At 30.3% G+C, this 10,662-nt stretch overlaps 1 pseudogene; it reads left to right on the plus strand.

Moving 5' to 3' along the window:
* Positions 1 to 598: 598 nt before the first annotated feature.
* LOC133174556 (excitatory amino acid transporter 2-like) lies at positions 599 to 10,662 on the plus strand (annotated as a pseudogene).

Consider the following 10,662-nt stretch of genomic DNA (forward strand, 5'->3'; position numbering starts at 1 on the left):
AGAGATTTTCATTCGCTCTTATAGGTTGAGAAAACGCCAACAATGCTTTTATTTTTTGGGATGATTATTCAACTTTATCAAATATTAATAGAATATGTAAAGAATTTTTGCATTCACATTGTTAATGGTTTTCTTTTTTTTAAAGATGTCATTTATACAGCATAATTTCTAGAACTGCTTTTGTGGAACGAAGATTAGACATTTTTTTGAGAAGAAAAAGTTAGCTTTTTTCTTTTTAAATTCAAAACAATTGTTAAATGTAGAGTTGGTGGATGATGACAAACTTGATCTTTCTTTCGTTTTTATAAATATCTGAGACTTGAGTAAATATTTCACAGAAACTTGCGCAAAGCTTGGGGGGTTAATTTTTTTTTTTTTTTCAAAACACATTACTTGCGATACATTCTTCAACAATACTTAGTGAAACGTGAAAATGTATAGAATAAATGCTTTAAAGCTCAGATATCTTTAAATTGGGATTCAGTTTTAATAAACCATCCCAGCGGGTTCTGCTTCATTTAAACAGTCTAGTTAAGTCCTGCAACACAGGAGAAATTCTGAAATAAGGACAATTTTATGTACGTCTCTTTTGCATAAAATGACAAAGGTAAGACAATGATCCTAATAATGCAAAGAATAATCTATTTTAGACATTATCTTTTTAGCTGTTTATTTTTTTTTTTCTTTTTTTTTTTCTTTTTTTTTTTCTTTTTCCTTTTTTTTTTTTTTTTTTTTTTGAAATAGACTTTAAACAATTCTTTTGCAATATCGCATATGTATGATGTAAATTGGGGATAACGACGTATAAAAATAAGATCTCTTCTACACCAAGGCTCCAGACCTATCTTCTTTCAATTATTATGTAACTCTTCTGATTAAACATAGTGTGTATTACATAACTGCATGTTAATCTAAAATTTATTCTCATACCATTTATTTCTGTAACTTTACATGATGCAAACTAAATGGAAATAAAAGTAAGTATCATATGACTAGTCATTAATTTTGCAGACTTTATGTCTCTGCTATCAATTATTTGAAAATAAAGCCAATAACCTATTCTTACTATTTTTACATAAACACGTAGTCAGTGTTTCTTCTTTTGAAGGCTCATCTTCCAATTAAAGAACAAAATGAAAAAATCAAAATAAATACCGTCTCGTATTTAACATTTGTAGACAGATAAGCAAAAGAGAAACTCTTCCAATCTGAAGTTGTTTTTTTTTTTTTTTTTTTTTTTTTTTTTTAATTCTGGGATCTTAAATCTTCTTTAGAACTCAAAGTTACAATTAAAGATGGGTTTTAATACCAAGAGCATGATTACATTGCGATTATCTGCTGCATCTTGTATTCTTTGCAACAGTATTTTTTTTTTTTGGGGGGGGGGGGGGATTAATTTGATGTATCATGCCTGATTCAGGGTAAAAGAAATCTGAAAATGAATTATTTCTGTACAATAAAAATTGACTACATATTTAGCATTTATCCTCTGCATGTTCTTAATTATAAAATGAACGAAATAAACGTACAGCTATTATTGTTCATGCATACTGATTTTAAAGTATTTCTTCATAATAAAACTCGTAAAGCCTTTCACTGATTCATTCATTACGTGGAAGAATTGTATGATTTTGACAACTGAACTAGTTTCCCTTCCTTTGTTAATTATACATTAACTCTCTTACTAGCTAAGAAACTACAACGCTTAGAAAAAAAAAAGTAGATCATAACATTAGAAAAGATGTTATGCAGGTTATCTTCAAAGAGTCCAAGGTCAAACAATACCGTCACACATTGTTGACTAGTTTGAAATTATGTACATTAAAGTTCTAGCTTATGACTACATTAACTAAATTTTAAATGGAACTTAATAAAATTGTCATTAATCAATGAAACTTTACTCACAGTCTAAACTTTAATGGTGATTTTATTCAAAATAATAATGAAAAAAAAAAAAAACTTAATCGAAATATTTACATCTTCAATGTCAACTTTTTGAACAATTTAAAAGCTTTTCATTTTTAAATGTTTGTGATATTAATAATTCAATAAATGAAATTTGCATTTTTGTTAAAAAATCTAATTAAATCAGAATTCACAGGACGGATCGCATAAGATTATAGATGTTGTAATTATACTGTTATTTTCCATTAGCACCTTTTTTGATTCATTTGCTATATTTAAGAAGTGAAATGACATTGTAACTAAAGTTCCTTGATAAATATTTGCAATATTAATGTTTCATTTTAAAAAGAAACAAATCAGAGTCGACGGCAACAAGAGAAGGTCCTGTATTCAAAATATTCAACGAATCTTACATGGACAATTGCTGTTTGTGTTGACTTTTCTGGCAGTCATTCTAGGATTTATAATCGGATTCGGAATTCGTGAAGCTAGTCCTTCTAAAGACGTTATACAATGGATCGGTACGTTTTCACTAGCCGAAAAAGTTAGCCATTTTTGCTTATCTTTCATACTGTTGATCATTGAGTTGTTTATATTTCATGGTATATCTGATAAAACTAGATCTATTGTATCGTATCATGCCTATGTTCTTTTGTGCAGTGTGTTATGTATGTTTCTTATAGTATCGTGCTTTTATTCTATACGTTTTTTTTTTTTTTTCATTTATTAAGTAATTTGTCCCCTTTATAAGCTTGTGCGTTTATTCAGATTTCTGTCTATAGTGTTTTGTGTTAATTATTATTATTTTTTTTATTTTTTATGTTTTGATTTTTTTTATCCAGTGCATTCGGTAGACATTTTATTTTACAATGTATTCGACCAAAACAGCTAAGGTATTTTTATATGAATAACTTACATTTTTGAAGGAACACAAATAACACATTTTATTAAACTTTTCTATTAAATGGAATGTCAGACCTAGGAAAAACATATTTTAGATATGAATAAAAAAAGGATTTCTGTACGTTACATATATTAAGTATATTATACAAATAAATAAATATTTTGATATCAAGTGTAAAAGCTAAATTCTGGAAAAAAGTTAAAAGATTGCAAATAAAATCAAGAATACTATATCATATACTATATTACATTAAAGAAGTTATTTGTTATGTGTAAAACATTTTATGCATACAACGAATAAATTTTATGACGTCTTATAGCAAAAAGAATAAGTTGGTTTGTCATTTTTTTTTAAATCAAGTAAATCTGCTTACAGAGGTCCGCAATAGTTCAGCATTCACCGCTTTCACAATATAACACTGTATTAATGCTTCAATTTGTCCAGCTTTTTTTTTTACTGATATTCAGGTATCTCTCAGGCCGTCAATTGTCTGATACAGTCTCCTTCACCCAAATGTCCTTATCATTTATACACAAATTCACATGTATCTTTTGATACATTTCCAGTTCCTGTTCCATTTTCAGAATTTTAATTTAACTTTTCCGAGTGCAGTATAAAATTGTATTGTTTATCGCTGCTCCGTGGCGTCCGCAGCGTAATTTTATTTGGCTTTTTTCAATGAGGACTTCCTGTTTCTAGAATTAATTCATGCTCAACAAAGCATTTCTTTCTCCGTTGCAATTTTGAAACTGAAATAATGTAACTTTACTCAGTTTCACAGTTTAAATTTAATTTGGTTGTAGAGCCATTTTACAGAGAGATAGAACTGGACTATACGTAGTTTATTGTTAGTAAATGCCTAACTTTTGATATGAACTACATGGTATTTTGCAGATTTAATTAAAAAGAATTTGGATTTCTATCATGATTATTCATTATTCCCGATTATAATGTAAATTTTTTATCTGATTTTTAGTATTTTGAAATCCTTTTATTCTTTTGCAATTTATACGAATCGTTCAAGTAAAGAATAAAGTTACGGATACTGCATACCTGCATTATTTTACGGTGCAAACGCTTTGAACTCCATGATTGACCGATTGAGGGGGGGAGGGTAAATTTACAGAAAGTTTTACACAAACCCTTGCCGTTCTCAGAATAAAGCATTATGTAATGAATCATTGTGTGATGCAAGAAAAGATGATTGAGATAAATTCATATACATTTTAAAGGTATGCCAGGAGATCTTTTCATACGGTCTCTGAAAATGATGATCGTTCCTCTCATTGTTACCGTGTCATACACAGTAAGGGATTTTATTCTCTTAATTTGAAATTTTAGGACGTGAGACCCAAACCTTCTTACACTTCCTAAATTTTTAATAAAGATTTTACATATGTCAAAAATTTCAATAAATGAATAAATCAAAAGCTTGATATCAAATATACCTGTATACATGAAATGTTAATTTTTAATGATTATAATAATATTGTTTGAAAATTGGTCAGTGAAGCAAGATTTTTTTGAATTTCTTTTAGTGCACTGGTATGTAAAATACCTTTGTAAGATGATGAGAGTACACACCTGCGAAAATGTGACACATTGTCATAAAATATTTAAACCAAAGTTCCCTTTTTCTACCAGGTACAGCTTCTTTAGATCCAAAATCAAACGGAAGAATAGGACTAATATCCATCGCATACATAGTTCCTACGAACATGCTTGGGTGTATGATTGCCATAACACTTATTTATATCATTAAACCAGGTAATTACGAACAAAAATGTTTTCAATGTACCAATATAGTTAGAGTATTCTGAAACTGATCTTTTCTGTCAACGTAAGAATGTTGGGGTTTATGAGCGCATTTTATAAATTTAAAAAAAAAAAAAAAAAAAAAAAAAAAAATTCCTAAGTGAATTTACCCCATTCCACCTAGTGAATTTTCAGTGAGGGGAGATATTAATATCAAACTACTTTTTTTAGAGTTGCATAGTTAGCATTAACGATTATTCATTGAATGCTGTGGGATCATTAGAATTTGTGGGGGTCCAGTTCTCGTGGATTCCTAAAATTTTACAGGTTCCTTAGGGCGGATTTTACCTACAAAAGGAAAGATAACTCTGTAACCCTGATTTATTAATTGGTATGCCATTCCACGAAAATTGAGCCACTTCTATGTCTTATGTTTCCTGAGTTTTGCATTAAATAAAAAAGTTAGGGTGCTTTTCTTTGCAGGAAAATTTTTCTAAAGATTGAATTTCGTATAAAAGTTAATAATTTAAACCTGGTTCAAATTGTCTTGGTGATCATACGTGTAGCTACTTGTATTTTGCTATCATATTGAAGCAAAAGGAAAAAGACAAATAGTCGTGCATAACAACAAAAATGGCATTAATACTTTGGGTAAAGTGGTCTTTTCAGAATAATTTCAGGATTCATTTTTTTTTTTCTAAACTCCAATTGTTTGTCTCTCTCTAATTTTAAGCAACTTTTATTTTAAGTTCTAGGTTTTACATTTAAAGCTCCCCTCATTTTTTTTGTAATCGCCGCGTCACTAATGCTTCCATCTAAAAGAGATTGTGTTTCCTTCGTCATTCATCTTTTTAATGCATAAATTACATAAATATATAGTTCTGCTTCGAATCACAATCACAAACGTTTCGCATCATCTACATCAGTCAATTTGATTTAAAGAAAGGTATTATTTTTTACAGTAATTATTCTGCGGCTATGATATTAGCTTAGACCAGCGTGAAATTCTCAGAGAGCATTTAGAACATTTGACCGACTTTTGGCGATTACTTAGTATTTTACTTTCATAATTCCTTTTAAATTGTACAAAATATGTCATTACATTTAAAAATATATATATATATTAAAATTGTTAGATTAAAATCGTCTAAACAAAATACCAAAACAATCATTGGATTTCTTTATATTGTGAATTCTCTGTTTCACAATGGATATTATTGATAATGAAGCATAATAATTGCAGATATAAATCATTTCGATACAATGACTTTGTCAGCATATACAATTTATCATTAAGTCAAATGCTGATTGACGTTTTCCATACTAACTGTAAGACCATTATTTACACACGAAATTGTCGATATATTTTCCCGTTATTACCCGATCATGACAAGGAGCAGATGGCGGGTGTGACCGGTCGGCAGGGGATGCTTACTCCTCCATGGTACCAGATCCCACCTCTGATGTTTTGGGGATCAGTTTTTGCTTTGCTCCAAAATTTGTATTGTTTAATGGGCTTTCGAACTTGAATACAGTTCGTTATCTCCATACATTTCATTCTACAACTATTTAGATTCATTATCAATAATATCCAATGTGAAAAAAGACATAAACCATTATCTACATCATATATTATATGACGTAGATGATGGTGTATGTTTTTGCAGAAACATATGCTTTTGTTATATACAATCATGTTTATTCTTCAAATTTTACCTTAAATACTATGCTTGCATTTGTTGGACGAGTCAATGTTGCACAGGAGGAGAAAGTAATGGTCAACAAAATTCAGCCACAAGATATATTTGCAGATTTACTAAGGTGTTGATAATTCTGGAAATATTAAACGTGATCATTCTGCAGGTGGATATCCAGCTAACATCCATAGCTTCCTTTCTAAGGAGGATGTTCTTAAAATCATATGTCCATTTTAGATATTTTTAATATTCCCAACAACCAAAATGAATTTAAATTACCATATCTTTACTGGATTTCTAAACTTTTTAAAAATCCTTACAAACAAAGACATAGCGGGTTCCAGTTAATGTTCAGCCAAGCCTCTTTCTTTATTCCTCCCAAAATATTTACTGTAATGAAGGAGAAACTTCAGGAGTACTGTACAACAGTATATTCGAGAAGTGGTGTAAATCAGATGTGGATACTTGAAAACTCCAAAGAATTTTTAGAAAAATTGAAATAGCTAAATTTTACTAAAAGCAATAGCATCAAAACGTTCGACTTCTCAACACTGTATACAACTATTTCTCACGATAAATTGAAGTCTAGGCTTTTTGACATCATAGACAGCTGCCTTTTCAATAAAAATAGAACTAGTAAATATACTTATTTTGTCATTGGTCATTTGCAAAATTATTTTTGTTAAAAAGCATCCTGATTGTACACACAAGTACTCTGAAGTTGATATTAAAAAGATTCTTGAGTTTCTGATTAACAATATCTATGTAGTTTTTGGAGATCAGATCTTCCAACAATCTGTTGGAATTCCCATGAGTACCAGTTGCTAACCCATATTAGCAAACCTATTTTTGTATTCATATGAAGCAGAATTTATTCAAAACATTTACATGACAAGAAGAAAACACTTGTTGTGGCCTTCAACTTGACATTTCGTTATATCGACGACGTATTATCAATTAAAAACATTTAATTTAATTCATATATCGACTCGATATATCCCACTGAGCTTAAAACAAATGATTCCACTTATTCTGACACATCTGTTTCATATTTGGACATTTTACTAGAAAAAGACAGTAATGGTAACCTAGCAACAAAGCTTGATGATAAACGTGATGACTTCAACTTTTTAATCGTCAACTTCCCTAACTTATGTAGCAATATAAAGCATACTCTACGTATGAACAAACGAGGCAAACTTTTGACAAACAAGTTGTGAAAGAAGATATCAAGTTCTCGATTGAAGTCATCATATATCCGGTTTTAGGGTCGATACAATGACCTTGTCAGTACAGACAACCTATCATTAAGTCAAATGCTGTCTGATATTTGTCAAACTAATTGTTAGACCATGACTTATACACTGAACTGTCTACGGATTTTTTCGGGTTTTTTTTTATTTCGATGATGACAAGGAGCACACAGCGGGTGTGACAGGTCGACAGGGGATGCTCACTCCTCCATGGCATCTGATCCCATTTCTCAATTTTGAGGTCGAAGTTTGCTCTGCTCCAAATTTGTACCGTTTCGTTGGATTTTCGAGATTGAATTCTGTTCATTATCTTTATATTGTACTATGTACGAGGATCATTTTTAAAAAAAAAAAAATGCTTAGAATATGTCGCTTTTTGTCATATGTTGTGAAGTTTTTAGACAAACACATTATTACATGTAAAATCATCGATTCATTTTTAAATGTAGCTTTATTTCAATTCATAAAATGACACTAATGATACTTTAATTTGAAATCAACATTCACGGAGCACTTTCAACAAATCACAGTATACTTTACCCATATAGTCTGTGGCGAATTCCCCATTTACATTAAGGCTTATATAGGAATTGAGGATTAGTTTGGTAAAAAAAAATCCATTAACAAAAATTAATATGTCAGTGTTTTGTTATTTTTTTTTTTTTTACTGCAATTTCTGCTTTCAAATGTTCCGCAACAGTGAAATCGCTTATTGCTTTTCATCGTGTTACTAACACTATGACGTTACCAGTTTTGTTTTGGATTTCCCAGATTGTAATACTAATTTATATCGCTATCAATGCTCCCTACATCTCGTCTTTTATTTCTTTTTTTCAGTTAGGATTATTTGCTTCATAAATTGACTTCTGTTCAACGCAGTAATACAAAAATCACAATTTGAGGTATGAAATGATGTAAGAACTCAACTTCAGTGTTTTGCTTACATTTTTAAGGCAACTGTAGAGATATGCATATGGTATAGAATATGTACGTACTGTTGAGACTAAATTACTCAATATTGACGTGCCTTATGACCATATGTTCAGTTTTAAATTCAAATACATTTTGAAAGATAATTTTTTTTTTAATGAAAATTATTCAGATATAATATTTTAAAATTGATACCAAATTAGGAGGTGATATGAAGTTAAAAAAGCATAGATATTTTGTTAATAACCTTTGCATACATAAATACCAACTCTGAAATAATATCTTAAAAAAACATCTGCATCCTAGATATCTTAATTATGACAAAGTGCTCCAAAATTATATAGGTCAACGATCTTTTGCACAATTGAAAATCACAGGGGAAAAGCACATTTATTTCAAACTTTATAATATACTACCACTTTTATAGCTTTAATTTTCTTACCTTATGCATGAGCGAGCAATGGTATTTTCAAAAAACAAACAAACCAATATATATATATATATATATTATTTTCATACACATAACTTTTTGTTTTTAAATCATTTGACAGAAATGTCATACCAGATAATTTAGTAGAGGCAACTTTTCGCAAAATACAAACACAATTCAAGCCTGAAATTGTTTGGAGCGAACGAAAGAGTCTTGGAATTTTTTCAAATACCACCGCAGATATAAACCGAAAACTGGAAATTGTCAAGACTGTAGGGAAGTCTGATGGACCAAATATACTTGGTAATAAGGAATTAATTTGAAATTCAATCTTACTAAATCTGTTTGTTTCTGAAGGTGTAAATATAGAATAAAAAGAGCTTGATATTTATTTTTGAGAAATGCTGGAAAAATTGGTTTTATCGAAATACGTTATTTCATTATTGAACATTTGTTACTCGTCAATTTTCCAGGACTGATATTTGCCTGCATGTTCATAGGAATCGCTGCTGGAAGTTTTAAAGAAAAAGCCAAAACGTTCATTGACTTCTTCGCGATGAGTGCTGAAATTGTTTTGCAAATTCTTCCATGGTTTATCTGGTAAATTTCTCTTTGCTTTATACATATGTTAATGACATTAACATGTCACCAGCTAATCATAGACAAGATATTTATGAAATGTGTAATAGTAAATCGTCTTTAAAATAAATGATCTTTTTAATTGAAGGTTGACCCCAGTAGGAGTGGCAAGTCTTACAGCTGCCTCCATATCAGGTGTTCGTGACATCACGGAGACGTTTATAAGCCTGGGATACTTCGTTTTGACAGTAACCTTGGGTATCGTTTTAAACCAAGCCATTCTTCTTCCGCTCATATATTTTGCTTTCACACGAAAAAATCCTTACAAATATATCCTTAGTATGAAGCGGGCTTGGCTCATAGGATTCTCTTTCGGCTCATCGTAAGTATATATTTACAAAAAGGCAAGACATATGTTTCTAACAGTGTCTTTTACGTGGTCATTTTAAGCCATATATTTGAAGTCTAATGTAAGAGCTTTTTTCATCCATAGTTTGGTAAGCAAATGTATGCTATAGATAATGTTTGAAAATAATTCATTAGTGAAATGTAGGAAGCTCTCTTGTCTCGAGTCATAATTTTAAAAAACAGATCTTATTTTCAAATCTTACGAAATAATCTTTTTGCACATGCACCTTGAATCTGAGAAAACAAAACTATGATTGAAACTAAAACATGTATTTTTCAGAGCAATTGCAATGCCTGATTTATTGCATGCATGTGAAAATGTTAATAAAATAGACAAAAAAATCGCCCGTTTTGTCATTCCTCTTTGCTGTACATCGAATGCAGATGGGAGTGCCCTGTTTATTTCAGCTGCTTCTATGTTTATTGCAAAATTTTCCGGGTATACTCTGACATTTGGAAATGTCATAATTATAGGGTACGTATTTCATGATAATTCGTGGTTTAATAAAAAAATAATTTACACGTAACTCCATATAAGTACATATGCGAACACAATGAGGGTATTGAAAAATACCAGTTGGTCCGATGATTGTGCGCTTTAGTAAAGAAAGATAAATTCATACTGTTGTTTTTTGAAGGCGTTTTATGAAATATCACTGTAGAATTTTGACCACTTTTTTCATACTTTCCTTGCCTGCTTTGCCGAGTGCTAGCATGGTAGCTGTTGTTATTGTACTCTCCGCCATTAACATCCCAGTACACGAGGTTTCTATGTTGTTTGCTGTTGAATGGTTTCTGTAA

The sequence above is a fragment of the Saccostrea echinata genome, unplaced genomic scaffold (genome assembly GCF_033153115.1).
Source record: "Saccostrea echinata isolate AGI-Se365-2 ecotype Australia unplaced genomic scaffold, CSIRO_AGI_Sech_v1 ptg000058l, whole genome shotgun sequence".
Lineage (NCBI taxonomy): Eukaryota > Metazoa > Mollusca > Bivalvia > Ostreida > Ostreidae > Saccostrea > Saccostrea echinata.